The following is a 13,772-nucleotide window of genomic DNA, read 5'->3' on the forward strand; positions in this document are numbered from 1 at the left end:
GCCCCAGGATTTTAGACAGAATCCCATACAATTAGTAGAGCGTACTAGCAAAGGAAGAGGGTGAAGAGATACATAGAGGTCTTTCGGGTTTTGCTTCAAACTTTAATTTTTCTTTATCCTGCATTATTTATAATTCATCACAGACTGCTTCATTTTGAAATCCTGTTTCCTGAGCATTGGATAGTCTCTGCAAACTTATGTTTTTCCAATATTATTTGGGTTTGTAAGACTCAATTTAAAAGATACCATTACCTTTGGACCATTATACTTTTTAATTTCAATCTTGTGTTGAATCTAATGAGATTCAAATTACATATGTTAGAATGTTTGATGTTGTCCCATGGCCCTTGGTAGTTCTCTTCTCTTTTTGCTCTTTGTGTCTTTGTATTTCTTTCTTTCTTTTTTTTTTTTTTTTAAACTATTTAGGGCTGCATCCATTGCACACGGAGGTTCCCAGCTAGGGGTCGAATCAGAGCTACAGCTGCCGGCCTACACCACAGGCACAGCAATGCCAGATCCAAGCCGTGTCCATGACCTACATCACAGCCCACAGCAATGCCAGATCCCCAACCCACTGCGCGAGGCCAGGGATTGAACCCACAACCCCCTGGTTCCCAGTTGGATTCATTTCCGCTGCACCACGACGGGAACTCCATGTCTGTATATTTCTGATTTCTAATTTCTATGGGTATGTTGTCCCTTTTACTGATTCTTTCCTCTGTGGTGCTCAGTCTGTACATTGTAGGATCTCATCTTTGATATAATTTTTTATTTCTAATATTTCCATTTGGCTTTTTAAAATCGTTTCCATGTCTCTTTTGCAATTGCCTGTTTATTCATGCACACCGTCCACCTTTTCCTTGCATTCTTTGACAGTACTTACTGTAGTTCTTTAAATTCTCAGGTAGTCCCACCATCTTTCAGTCATTGTATCCTGTACTCATTCTCTCTATAGTGGGTTGGGGAGGTTTGGTTCTTTGTGCGGCACACAGAATTTTGATTGAATGCCTGTTACTGTGTGTGAAAAAATATAATAGAAACTGAGGTAAATGTGCCTGGAAGTAGGACCCCTCTTCTGCCAGGCCTTTAATGTGAGAGTTTGAGCTGATGTAGTCCGTAGTTACACTAGCTTTGGGTTTTGTTGCTGCTGTAGTTTAATATCCTCGGGCTTTAATCTCATCCCAGGATGGTCTGCTGTCTCCATGCTCTTAGTGGGGATCTGGAGGCCCAGGGGATTCTGCAGTGGCTCTGTTCCATCATCAGGTTTTAGCAGACCCTGCATGCTGCCACCACAGCAGAGGTCTCGCGCTCTGCTGTTGTCCCTCTACCAGTTGTCACTGGCTGATGCTTATTACTCAGCACGAGACCTGAGTGGGGCACAGAGCTTTCTCGGATTCTGTGCTCTGGCATTAATGTGAGGCAGGCACTGTGCACCAGAGACCCAGGGTGGGGCTTTTTCAGACTTATTACCTCTATCCCTAAAGTGAGCAATTTCTGCCTCTGCCTTAGTTCAGGGTCTAGAGCTGCAGTGTCTTAGTCGCTAGCCATGTTTGGCTATTTAAAATTTAATTATAGTTAATTGAAATGAAATAAAAATTAAGATTCACTCTTTCTCTCACACTAGCTAGCTAGCTACCTTACGGGTGTTTAATAGGATACCTGCCTTGTGGCTGTTGTGTGGGGCAGCACAGATACAGGTAGTTTTATTCTAGAGCTCAGGTCTAGAGGACAGTGGCTAAATCTGGCATTGTATCAGTGGAGGAGTTCCTACTCCTGTTCGAGCAGCAGCTCTCTTCTGTGGACCATTCCAAGAGCCCCTCCCTTCATGTCACTGCCAGGTATGCCTGTGGGCAGGGTTCTGCTCCTCCTGAGGGCAGAGGCTTTGCCTGGGACCAGAGCACCCGAGGACTGCCTGCCTCACCCCCAGCCTCAGGTGGCTTTTGCCTCCTGACTGGAGGTGAGATCTGGGACCTGCCAGGTGTCTTGTTCCTCACTCAGAGGCACAAGGCATTTGTCTCCTGTGTTAGAAGTTCTGGGGTCTCGGCAGTTTAGTGCTTAGGCTTTGGCGGTGGCCAATCACCATGGTACATAGTCATGCAGGGACCACAACACATGGGTTCCTTCTGGTTTTCCTGCTTCATCTTCAAAGCCCTGTCAGGCCCTGCATACCAGTGTCATGAGGGGCTCTCTCAGGCCACCTGCCTGCCCCCAGCTCTCCAACTTTCTCAGGAGCACCTGATGGAGCCTGTGGAAAGAGGTCATGAATAGTGTGGACCTCCAATGTATTTGGGTCCCTGGGAATCTAAAGTGTCTCTGTAGCTCACATTGGACCTTTAGAAATTGTTTATATTTTCCCTTGTTTCACGGCAGCTGCCTTTACCTCATGCTCTGACAAAGGTGTAGCAGTTCCTGTATCCATCTCTGTAACATTCAGTTCCTCCTTGTATGATGACCTCAGCTCACCAAAATATCTCATGACCTGAGGTTCAAAACAATGATGTTGATTATCTAGATTTTTCTGTCACTGTTCAGGTGGGGTGATGTTCTTTTTGGCTTTTCATATCCTAAAAGCAGTAATTTATTCTCAGCTCTCTAGCTTTGTTGGGATAACTTCTTCTACTTCATGGCTCTAGATTAATTCTCTGCTTGGGAGCTGATAAAAGCAGGAGTTCTTACACTCCACCATGTCCAGCACCTTCATTCAGTTAGGGAAGCACCCCTTTGTACAGGCCCCATGTGGTCCGGGCCATCGTGTTAGGTTTCTGCAAGGAGGCCCTGTTTTCCAGGGTGAGGAGAGGACAGTCTGCCTTGAGGCAGGGCCAGGGGACAGGCCCATTGAGCTTCCATTAGGGCATTGGCTTTGAGCCCCCTCGTCTCTGGAGGTTCTCTCCCCATCCACCTTCCCTCCTTTGTAGGCTCTTTTCTTTGCTCGGCTGATGGAGGAAACAGCTTATCGGAAGGAGTAGGGCCTCTTTTGGGTGGAGGTGGGCAGGTGCCTTAGTCTGGACACTGTGGCTTCAACCAAGACTTATAGAACAGTGTCAGTGATAGTATTAATTTTCCTGGGACTTTTAGGCTTGGAGATGCTCTAGGCATAATGCCAGCCCCGCCTCATCTCTATGGCTATGGTGTAAACTATGGCTGAGGTGTAAGTGCCAGTTGCTTAACTCGATGTGTAATGTCTTGGGTCCACTGTAGTACATTATACTTGGGAGCTGTAGATGATCTGAAAATTATGGCCCTTAGGTTTATATTGTTTAAGACACATTGAGCCAAAACACTCACTGTCAGTGAGTTAACGTACATCTTCATAAATATCCATTTTGTAAACTTCTAAGTTCAAAAGAAATTGTTTTTTGTAATCATTTACCACAGAAAGCTTTGTGTCTTATTTAATCACTTTTGATTTTTCAACATGGAAAACACCTGGACCAATTAGAAAGTTATTTCAGAAACCCTGCCTTTCGAGCACCAGTTAAAACACCCAATTAGCTTACACAGGTTTTAGGGTTCAAAGACCGCAGCTGTGTCTCCAGCCTTGTTTGCAGGAACAGCTAGATTAGTTATTAAAATATTAAAATAGAATTGCCAGTGGATAAAAGTAATGGCAAATCTTTTATGTCGTTTTATATTTTGTTAATTTTCTTTCGTGAAACTTTCTGTCCCTGATCCTCAGACAGTTCAGATTCTGTGGTGGATTTGTAAATGTGTACATGTTGCACTTACTTCAGACACTGTGCACTGAGACCCTGGATTGCCACGTCCAGATTGGAGTTGTCATCAGGCACTGCTGGATTTATCTGGAGGCTTTGAGGTGGTATACCAGTGTAGCAGCTTGAAAACTAGGTATTAACATCTGACTAAAGCATCCAGTTGGTGAGTCGTGGGAGCAATGTAAGCTTGATGTTGAAGGAACAAGAAAAAGGGTAATTTATTATGGGTGAAGAAGCTGGAGGAAGAGGAGTAAGAAGTAGCTGCCAAGGGAAAAAGAGGCAAGAAAGAGTTCCCTAGCACCCAGAGTACTAGATGGGACTTCTGTAGCCTTGGTTAAGAATAGAAGGAAGTCTTTTAAGGATGAGAGTCAGCTTGGAATCCTCATGAGCACATTATCAGGCATGCATAGAAATCCAGGAGACAGATGCAAAAGCAAGTCTATTGAATCACGTAGGGGGTACGTGGGTTGATTCCAGGAAATGCTAGAGAGAGGGGCGCTGGTATCCGAGCTGAGCTCTGAGGACCGTGGAGGAGGGCATGCGAGGCAGATGTAACCACATAGGCAGAGTAAGAGTGGTATTTACAGATCTAGTCAGGATGGCCAGTCTACCAGGACCAAGTCTGAGGATTCACGTTGAAGTCTGACTGCAGTTGAGACAGGCCAGGACTGAGGAGTTGGTATGAGTCCCAGAAACATGTTTATTTTGTGTGATGTGTTTTATTTTGAGTAAGGGGTGGTGACATTATCAGCTCCCTTTGGAAAGGAGATGACTGCTCTGAAGTCATCTCCAAGAGTGAATTGAAAGGAGGAAGGACTGGAGACGAGGAGATCCTGATGCAGGCATGCTGGAAGCCGTGAACTAGACAGAGAGCCCACAGGATGTAAAAGGGGGAAGATGTATGGGAGACACCTTAGAAACAGTCTTGACAAGGTGTGGACATACAATACATGTCAGTGGGGAAGAGTGGGGATGAGTCACAGGTGAACCCGAGCTGCCCGGAAGAGGCACTTGGGGGGATGGTGGGTGGTCGATTCACAAAGAGGGAAAGTAGGAAGAGGAAGGAAGAGTTGGGGTCACACTTGTATAGGCTTAAGCACTCAAGAAACCTGCTCAGCTCTTTCTGTTTTTATATCTCAATAAGATTTTTTGAAGTTTAATAATTTTAAAAAGTTGATTGTGATTTTAGAGAAAATTTTGAGATTTAAAAAAGTTTTTTTTCTTCTAAACTTCCTGAGCTTTGTGGGTACGAGAAGAAATGGCTCATTGCCGTTATTTGAAAACGTCTTTAATTTGGTTTTGGAATTAATAAATCTTATTATTTCTAGAACCCACATCTTTCTTGGGGGATTTTATGTGGCTTGCAAATGAATCACTTAAGGTAAATGGTTTTAAGGTACAATTGTATTTTATTTGGCTCAGAAAAAATATAACTACGTGAAATTGAACATTCTTATTCTATCACAATAAGCTGCCTTTCCTCTGTAAAAGGGTAAATTCAGACCTTTTGAAAAATAACTTTCTTTTCAGGGACTGACAGCATCATTTCCTTCCTTTCTTTTCTCCTTTTTCTTTGTGAAAATTCTTTTTGATGGTCATCAACCTACTTGGCAAAGTGCCTCCTCTTCCTATTCTCTGTACAGCTATGCTCTTGAGCTAGTCAGCTCTCTTATTAAAATCCCCCGCAAAGAAAGTGTCCAGTTTCTTGGTTACGAATACTTTTTTGGCACACCAAAGGACATCCCTAAAATTAGGACCTCTGGTCCAGGCATTCTGGAATCTGAGTGGTTCCCTGAATTTCCTTAGGCTTTGAGTGTAAGAAGTGAAAACTTAAAATACATTGGATTTCTTCTTCTTTTTATTTTTTTATTTTTTGCTCTTTTAGGACCATACCCACAGCATATGGAGGTTCCCAGGCTAGGGCTCGAATCCAAGCTACAGCTGTTAGCCTGCACCACAGCCACTGCAACGCCAGATCCAAGCCACATCTGTGACCTACACCATAGCTCACAGCAACACCAGATCCTTAACCCACTGAGCTTGGCCAGGGATTGAACCCGCAATCTCATGGTTACTAGTTGGATTCGTTTCCGCTGCGCCACACTGGGAACTCCATAAATTGGATTTCATACTCTTGACGAATTTGGGGGATAGATAAACTATCCTTTAGCAAAACAGACAAAAGTATTTTGTGGAGTTAAATTCTCTTCCACTATATTTAGGATTATAAGGGTAAAGTTCCATTGATGTGAAGGATTGGACTGAACGTAGGCATCTAGGTATCAAATGTGATTTTTCTATAGTTTTTTTCCTTAATAGTATTGACATTTTCATCAAGCATTTTTGTGCCTAACTTGATTTTGGGGAGAAAAAAAAAACTGGTACTATCCATCCAGAGCATAATGTAATTGGTTAGAATAATGGTGTGGTAGGGTAGTCTCCAAGGTGGTTCCCCTCAGGTTCTTCCCTCCCTGGATGCACATGCTGCTCTTTAATCAACAGCTGGAGCCTAACTTCCCTTCCCTTGAATCTGGGTTGACCACAGTGACTTGTTGACCAGTAGAGCACAGCAGAGGTAGATGTCCTAGGACTTCAGAGACTTGGGTCATAAGGAATCTGGCAGATTTTACGTCTCTTGGAACTGGAAACCATGCTGTGAGGACTGTAAGTCAGGTGGAGAGCCACAGAAGGGCTTGCCACCCAGCAGACACGAACTGCCGGCCATGTGAGTGAGCCGTTTAGGACAGCTAGCCCAGTTGAGCCTTCAGGTGACTTCAGCTGCAGCCACCTGACTGCAGCTGGTACAGAGACTCTGAGAGAAAACATTGCCTCTGTAAGAGTCAGTCCACAGTTCACAAACCCAGTCAGTCGCCCTCCCCCACCGATACACAGAAAAACCTCCCAGTCAATCCACAAAACCATACAAAATAATAACTTGTTTTAGATCATTTAAATTTTAAGGCGGCTTATTATACAGCAGTAGAAAACTGAAACAAAGGCTAAATATCACATAATACTGAATAAGGACAATTTTAATTGTGAAATATGCTTCTGTATTTTAAAGTCATTGACATTTTTGGACAAAGTATTAAAATAAACACAAGTTAGCTGTTGGATCAGGGTATCATCACTTAGCAATGGGAACTATATTTTGTAATCAGAAAAAAACAATTCTTAAAACTCAGTTTAAAAATAATACAATTTTTCAGAAAAGCATTCACTGTTCTGAAAAAGATTTGAGAGACCCAGAGACAAGTGAACTTTAAGGCGCTCATGATATTTGTGTACTATTTAATTCATAGATCTAAAGTCTGATGGCTAATATGCTTATATAACCCTGAAATTTGTATAAATGAGCTAAATTAAGAGCTTTCTTTTCAATAATATGCCCTATAATTGAAGTGGCAATGAAATGGCGGAAGTGACGAGGCTCATCGCCATTCATACTTCTTAGTTCAGTGACAACCAAAGAGTCTAAAACTGGGTTACCTATCAGTGTTATAATCAGGAATTATATCTGTTTAGAGGCTTTTGGTGTGTAATTCTTGCCTTTGGGGCTGGTCGTCCGATAAACTAGGGGACGGTCCCTGCTCAGTGGTAATGATGAATAGCAGGTGGGTTGGGTTGTTCCCTGTTTAGGACTTTGTGTCTGATTTGGACACTTTCTGAATGCAGCTGTTTTAAAAAAACACACATCTCTCTTTTTGAATTTAACAAACTTACTGTTATAATTTGTTTATATATCTCTCCTTTCTAGACCTTGACTTTCCTCTGGATGTGAATTTTATACCTCTTTTTCCTCAGCATCTGTGGGTGCCCAGCACCTTCATTCTGAATGAATGAAGTTAAATTATATCAATAGTAAACTATATTAAATTTAGCAAATCAATACAGGAAATATATAGCTAAGAGCTGTGAATTCATTCATTCGTTCATTCATTCAACATTTATTGAATGACTAGAACACGCTGTAAACTGAGAAGAGAGCAATAAACAAATTAGACATTGTCCCTTCTTTCAATGGAACTTGGAGAGTTTATCATTATGTGTCGTATTGATTCTTAATCAGCAATTCCTTCTCATAGTCAGAGGTCTGAGAAGACAAGAGTGTTTCCATTCGGTGGATATGTGTGATGTGCCCTTTATGTGCTGTCACAGGCCCTTCTGTGTCCATCAAGAGAGATGAACACTAAAAATATAATTTTAAGTAATAAATCATACTAAGTGTGCAAAGTGAGAGAGCAGGAAAGTGCTAGGTCCCAAGTGTACAAGCAGGCACTAAACTTAGTCCTGAGGTCCCGGCATCTTTGGCGTGACCCTCTCATCTCATGGGTCTCCTCCTTCACTGGGTTGGTTGTGCACATGTGTAGCTCTGCGTCTCCTCACACGACAGTGAATGAAAGCCACTTCTCTCTGTCCCAGGGGGTGGGGGTGGGAAGATGGGCTCCTGTACACCTTTTGCTCTGTGCTTGATGAAGTGTGTTAGTGTGTACTGGGCCCACTTTTCCCTGCCTGCCTTCTTTGGACTTTCATGTCATCTGCTTTAAAGACTTTGTTCTGAGAGGTCTGTTTGCTGAATAGGGAAGCTGGAGGTCTTATGATGGAGCCATTCCCTTCCTTTTTATCTGTTCTGACACTCCTGGCAGAGGAGGCTCAGGTGGGCTCTGCACCACAGGCCACAGCAGGAGCCATGTATACTTCAAGCTCCCAGCCTAAACCCTGCTGCTTATTTGCTCACTGAAGCAGCACTTGGTATGGACAGGAATGATCACGTTATCAGGGGATAACATTAAAAACGCCTCATTTTAAGTACCCTGGTAACCTAGCAGTTAAGGACCCCGCATTGTCACTGCTGTGGCGTGAGTTTGATCCGTGACTCAGCAACTTCCACATGCCGAGGGTGCAGCCAAAAAAACAATTCCTCTCATTTGTTTGTTTGTTTTTTTTTTTTTTTTTTAAGATCATTTGCGAACTATAGGACTTGAATGAGAAATCACTTTACAACTGTTTATATTACTGTACCAAAGATTTGAGGGTGTGCCCATTGATCTCAAGATTGTCTCTCTTAAATCTCAGGATACAGGATAATTCATTTATTCTGCTAGTCTTTATTTAGCCTACTATGTGCTAGGACTGTAGTAGGTACCAGGGATACATGAATGAGTATAATAAGTTACATGGAAGTTTCAGGTCATTTCATGTGATGGATCATGGCATATAGGGCATAATAAAAGAAAGAGGCTTCCAGGGTGAGCAGAGGACAGATGATGTTCTTCGGATGCTGGATGAAAGTGTTTGGACTTTTACCTCGGGGTTATTGAGAAGCCCTTAAAGGTCAGTGGCCTCAGAGTTTTGGCTTTTTCTGGCCTTGCTAAGGACTTTGTTTCTAGCTGATTTCTGGTTAGCAGTCTCTCTGTTCTTTGGTAATCCTCAGCACTCAGTGATCCCTCAGACTCTCCTTAGCCTGCTGATAACTTTTGACTATTTTGCCCAGGTAGTTCTGGGCAGAGATGAGAGAGTGTTTCGGGAAAATACTTCCAGGCAGACCATCCCTGTAAAGCAGTAAATGCTTTTTCCAGTGGCTTTTGCCTAGTCTCGTTTGATCTCCCTTTTTTTTTTCCAATTACTTTAAAGTAAGGAGTAAAACCTCTGCCTAAAATCAAATGCCTCTACTCCCCATCCACCCTCCAAACCTGATGGGAGAGCTCTTTTCAGCATTTTAAATGATCCACTCTGTTCTGCTCCAGTAGGGTAAAGTTAACAGAAATGCATATATCATATGAGTGCCTTTTCCCCATCTGTCATGTAGCCCTGAAGCACTATTATCACAGCTAGGATCAACATGATGTTTTAATTGAGGTATTGGTGAAGCTTTGAGTTCATTATCATTTGAACTTGTGAGTAATGTAAAATCAGACAGAATTTCATTTGAAGGGATTATTTATGGAATATTTGGTTAACTGATTTATACTGCTGTTATCCTGAACAATAGAAATAAAATCAGATCTCTGGGTTGTAAGTTGCATATACTTATGATGACATGTGGCCTTTCTTGATTGTCTCACATAATGTCTTAAAAATTAAAAACAAAAAAATTTATCTTAGAACACTCTGGCAGTTTCTATTTAACTTTTCTTAACAATGACTACAAACAATTGTTGCATATATACAGAGAGAGGACTAATGATTAAAGAAAAATTTTTGACAGCTGTGGTATGTTTCTAATTGTAACTCTTAAGATTCAGGAGAGCATACATTTAGTCTCAGTTGGTTAACTAGGTTTTGAGCCTTCTATGCTGTATGTTGTGTATTCAAGAGAGGGTTAGGAAAAATGTTGAGCCCTTAAATATTAATACTGAGTGACAGAGTGTGTATATGTGTGAGAGAGAGTGTGTGTGTGTTCTCCTATTTCTCACTGAGGGTTGTGTTCCATGTATGGCTGCCACAGTGATACTTACAAAGGTCAACTTTGATGTGTCTCAGTTACAAAAAAAAAAAAAAAAACCACACTGCTCCTCCCTCTCTCACACACACACTCTCAGTCGCTTACTCACTCTGCTCAAATTATCTTGGCAAATGCTAGGTTAAACTACTACATGAACCGTCTTCACTGCTGGACTTTCCAGCCTGCAGTATACGCGTACAGATCATGTAACTCTCAGAGGAGGACAGCGCACGTGATTTTCCCCCTGAAATGCTCACTTCCTCTCCTGTAGCTTTGGTGTCACTTCTTTTCCCCTGGTTTTCTTTCAGCCTCTTTGGCTAGTTCTTGTTGGTTTCCTTCCTTCTTTCCTTCCTTCCTTCCTTCCTTGTTTAATTTATTTTGCTTTTTAGTGCTACACTCACAGCATATGGAGATTCCCCGGCTAGGGGTCGAATCGGAGCTACAGTTTCTGGCCTACCCGACAGCCACAGCACACAGGATCCGAGCTACGTTTGCAACCTACACCACAGCTCATGGCAACACCAGATCCCCGACCCACTGAGTGAGGCCAGGAATTGAACCCACATCCTCATGGATGCTAGTTGGATCCATGCACTCAGGGAGATAGAGGGAGTGTGTATGTGTGTTCTGCTATGTCTTACTGAGGGTTGTGTTCCATGTATGGCTGCCACAGTAATACTTACAAAGGTCAACTTTGATGTGTCTCAGTTACAAAAAAAAACCCCAAAAATCCACAGTGGCTTTTCAGTTCCTGCAGACAGGTACCCAGACTGGCCTGAGGTCCTGTGCACTCCTGGCCTGCCACCCCTCGTCCAGCCTCTATCTCCCTGAGTGCAAGACACACAGTATTGATTGCATGTTCTCCTCCCACAGCTTACCATTGTTTGTTTGGTTTTTATCTGCTTCAGTATTTCTTGAGGGTACAGATAAAATAATCCTTATTTTCTGGCCTCTCCCTTCTCCCTGTGGAGATTGTAGCTCTCCTTAAAACTCCTGGTAAGGCATCAGTTTCTCCGTAGCCTTCATTGCCACCTCTGCCAAGGAGGGAACTATACGGATCCATTAATCATACCTCATTAACTCAGCTTTTTTTTTTTTCCCACTTTTGTGTCTTAGTTTTCCTTTTCTTTCTTTTTTCCTTAGAGCGTGGTTCATTTATTTATTCACTCATTCAGCAATATAACTATGTATCTTACAATTTTGTACTTAGCCTTATTGGTCATTATATATCTTTTTTTTTTTTTTTTAAATAGGAGACTTCTCAGTAGAAGGAACTCATTAGGCATTTGTCCAACTGATCATTGAGTGTTAGTTAATCATAAGTGAGTATCACGGGGCTTTACGTCAATGACATTTTGGTCCATCTCTCTTTTCCTCTCCCCTGGCGCCTGCCATGGAAAACTGGCACATTGGCCAAGGGTTACTGGATCTGCCAGGACCAGCCCTGTGAGAGCTGGGGCACAGGGCTGTCAGAGAACATCATCTCTTTGTAATAATAATGACGTTGCTTCAGGGATGTCTACTGAACTCCTTTGTGAACTCAGTTTATCAAAAAAGGGTATATGTAGGGCAGTTGGCAGGTTTAGCTAAAATAAAACTCTATAAATATTTAGCATTTAAGCTGATTGCTGCTTCGCCACCACTATATTATCTTTAGACTTTAATAACATACTTCGGGAGTTAAAGTACATGCTGTCTGAAATGTGTAAAGAGAATTTTTCTTTGTCTTTAGGATAGACAAGTATACAATTAATTTTTAAAAGAAAGAGGCCATTAGTCTTAGAAAAGTAATATATTCCTATACTATTTTCTCTCTGAAACAGAATTGTATTTTCATCTTCCTCTCTATTTGGGGAGTTTTAATTACTAAAGTATCATAAGAATCTTGAAATAAAGGACTATTTATATGAAGGTCCCATTAATGGATTTCAAGAACAATGCCGTATTGAGACTCATACATAATTTCCTTTCTTTATAAAATCACCTCAGTTTTATTTTCATAACCTGTGTGCCTTTTTCTGTTTTGAATTACATTATTCATATGCATATTTTGATAATATATAGAAGAAAGTGGGTCAATACAACATACCCTTACTGAATTCATGTTATGGACCTAGCATTATGATAAACGAAATCCTATGAAATAGGTATGATATCTCATGTTACAATGAGGAAAGTGAGGCTTGAGAAATTAAGCAGTTTATCCAGAGACATATGACTTGAAATGGGCAGCCCCAAAATTGGAAATCACATTTCTTTATTGCTTTATAAAGACCTTATTCTTTATTACAATGTATGCAGCTATCAAAGTGTTCTGAAGGATTATGTTCCATTTTCCATGAACCAGTCTTTTACTAAGAATACTGGTGTTAAGTTTTCATTCAGTTCAGTTCAAAAACAGCTCATTGCTGCTACAGAACCTCTTAAGTCCACTGGATTCCTCCTATGCTAGCCTCCCCGACAAGGTCCGCAAGATTCGTGCTGCAGTCTTGCTGGAGATTTCTCCAAGATGACCGTCACTGAGGACCCTTCATAGAAAATTATTCAACAGTACCAGTATGACCTCTACAGGCATTTTCCCATCACTTGCACTTCTTAAAGTATTTCAAGAGAATATTGTTAATATTTTGAAAGCCACCAGGGAGAGATATTTCATGTCCCTTGTATTGTTTTAGTAAGTGAAATTTCAGTGTAAGGAAATTTACTCCTCACATTTTACCTAAGTTTCTCTTGTTGCAGTTTCTCTGCATCATTGGAAATTTAAACAGCATTTTCAATGTAAGGACCTTTCAGATCTTTGAAATGGCCCTTTTAGGTATAATATCTTTCCAGCAAGGTACATCTAAGCCAAAAATGACTCATGAGGTCACACAGCAAGTTGATGACAAGATCAGTGGTCACAACATGTGAACTGTGGTTGAAGGGCCTGTCAGCCTTCTCAGTCATGCTGCTTTCATCTCAAGGAAGTTGTGAATATTTTTGAAATGCTTTGATTTTGATATTTCTAGGTATTATAGTGACATTTCTTCTTATATTCATGAAAGAAACAGAAGGCCTTTAGAAATCTTTTGTTTTGGTTTCAATTGAAATTATCATAGTAGATGATCCCTTTTTCTCCATAAAAGAAACTTTATTCTTTGATTTCTTTTTCACTCTAAAAGAGGCACTTAGTAAAGTTCTAAGAACATGAATATCTTTACAGTTTGACTGACCCAGACCATATTTATATTAAAGTAAAAATACGCTTAGCCTAAGAAACATTGAGGCTCTGACTATCTTGTCCTTCACTTTTCCAAGACCAAAAGTCCTCATGCTCTGTATCAATCATGGCTCATTAAAGAGAAAACCACCTCCTCCTCGGCTCCTGGATGCATAACTTCTAAATGGGCTTTAGCTCCACTGCTTTTGAGGAATATTTCAACATTCTACTTTAGCATTTTTTACTCAATATTTTAACATTAATTTAAACATGTAAATTTTTTTTCTTCACCTTCAGTTCTCATCTCATTTTTAGTTCTGTTCTCAATTGTAAGTTATTATTTTTGTCACAGATTTGGCTACTTTCCAGTCAAATAGGATTTCTTGTGTGTATTTTTATTTAGTTTATCTCCTCA

The 13,772-nt window shown here is 41.2% G+C and overlaps 1 protein-coding gene across 12 annotated transcripts in view; it reads left to right on the plus strand.

Annotated features, from left to right (window-relative positions):
• The window catches only part of PRDM5 (PR/SET domain 5), a 192,796-nt gene that overhangs the window by 156,133 nt on the left and 22,891 nt on the right, over nt 1-13,772 (plus strand). The gene's annotated exons all lie outside the window — the stretch shown is intronic.

The sequence above is a fragment of the Sus scrofa genome, chromosome 8 (assembly GCF_054392235.1).
Source record: "Sus scrofa isolate SSC_HxYL_T2T_F1_AM1 chromosome 8, Sscrofa_HxYL_maternal_Yorkshire_Landrace_v2.0, whole genome shotgun sequence".
NCBI lineage: Eukaryota > Metazoa > Chordata > Mammalia > Artiodactyla > Suidae > Sus > Sus scrofa.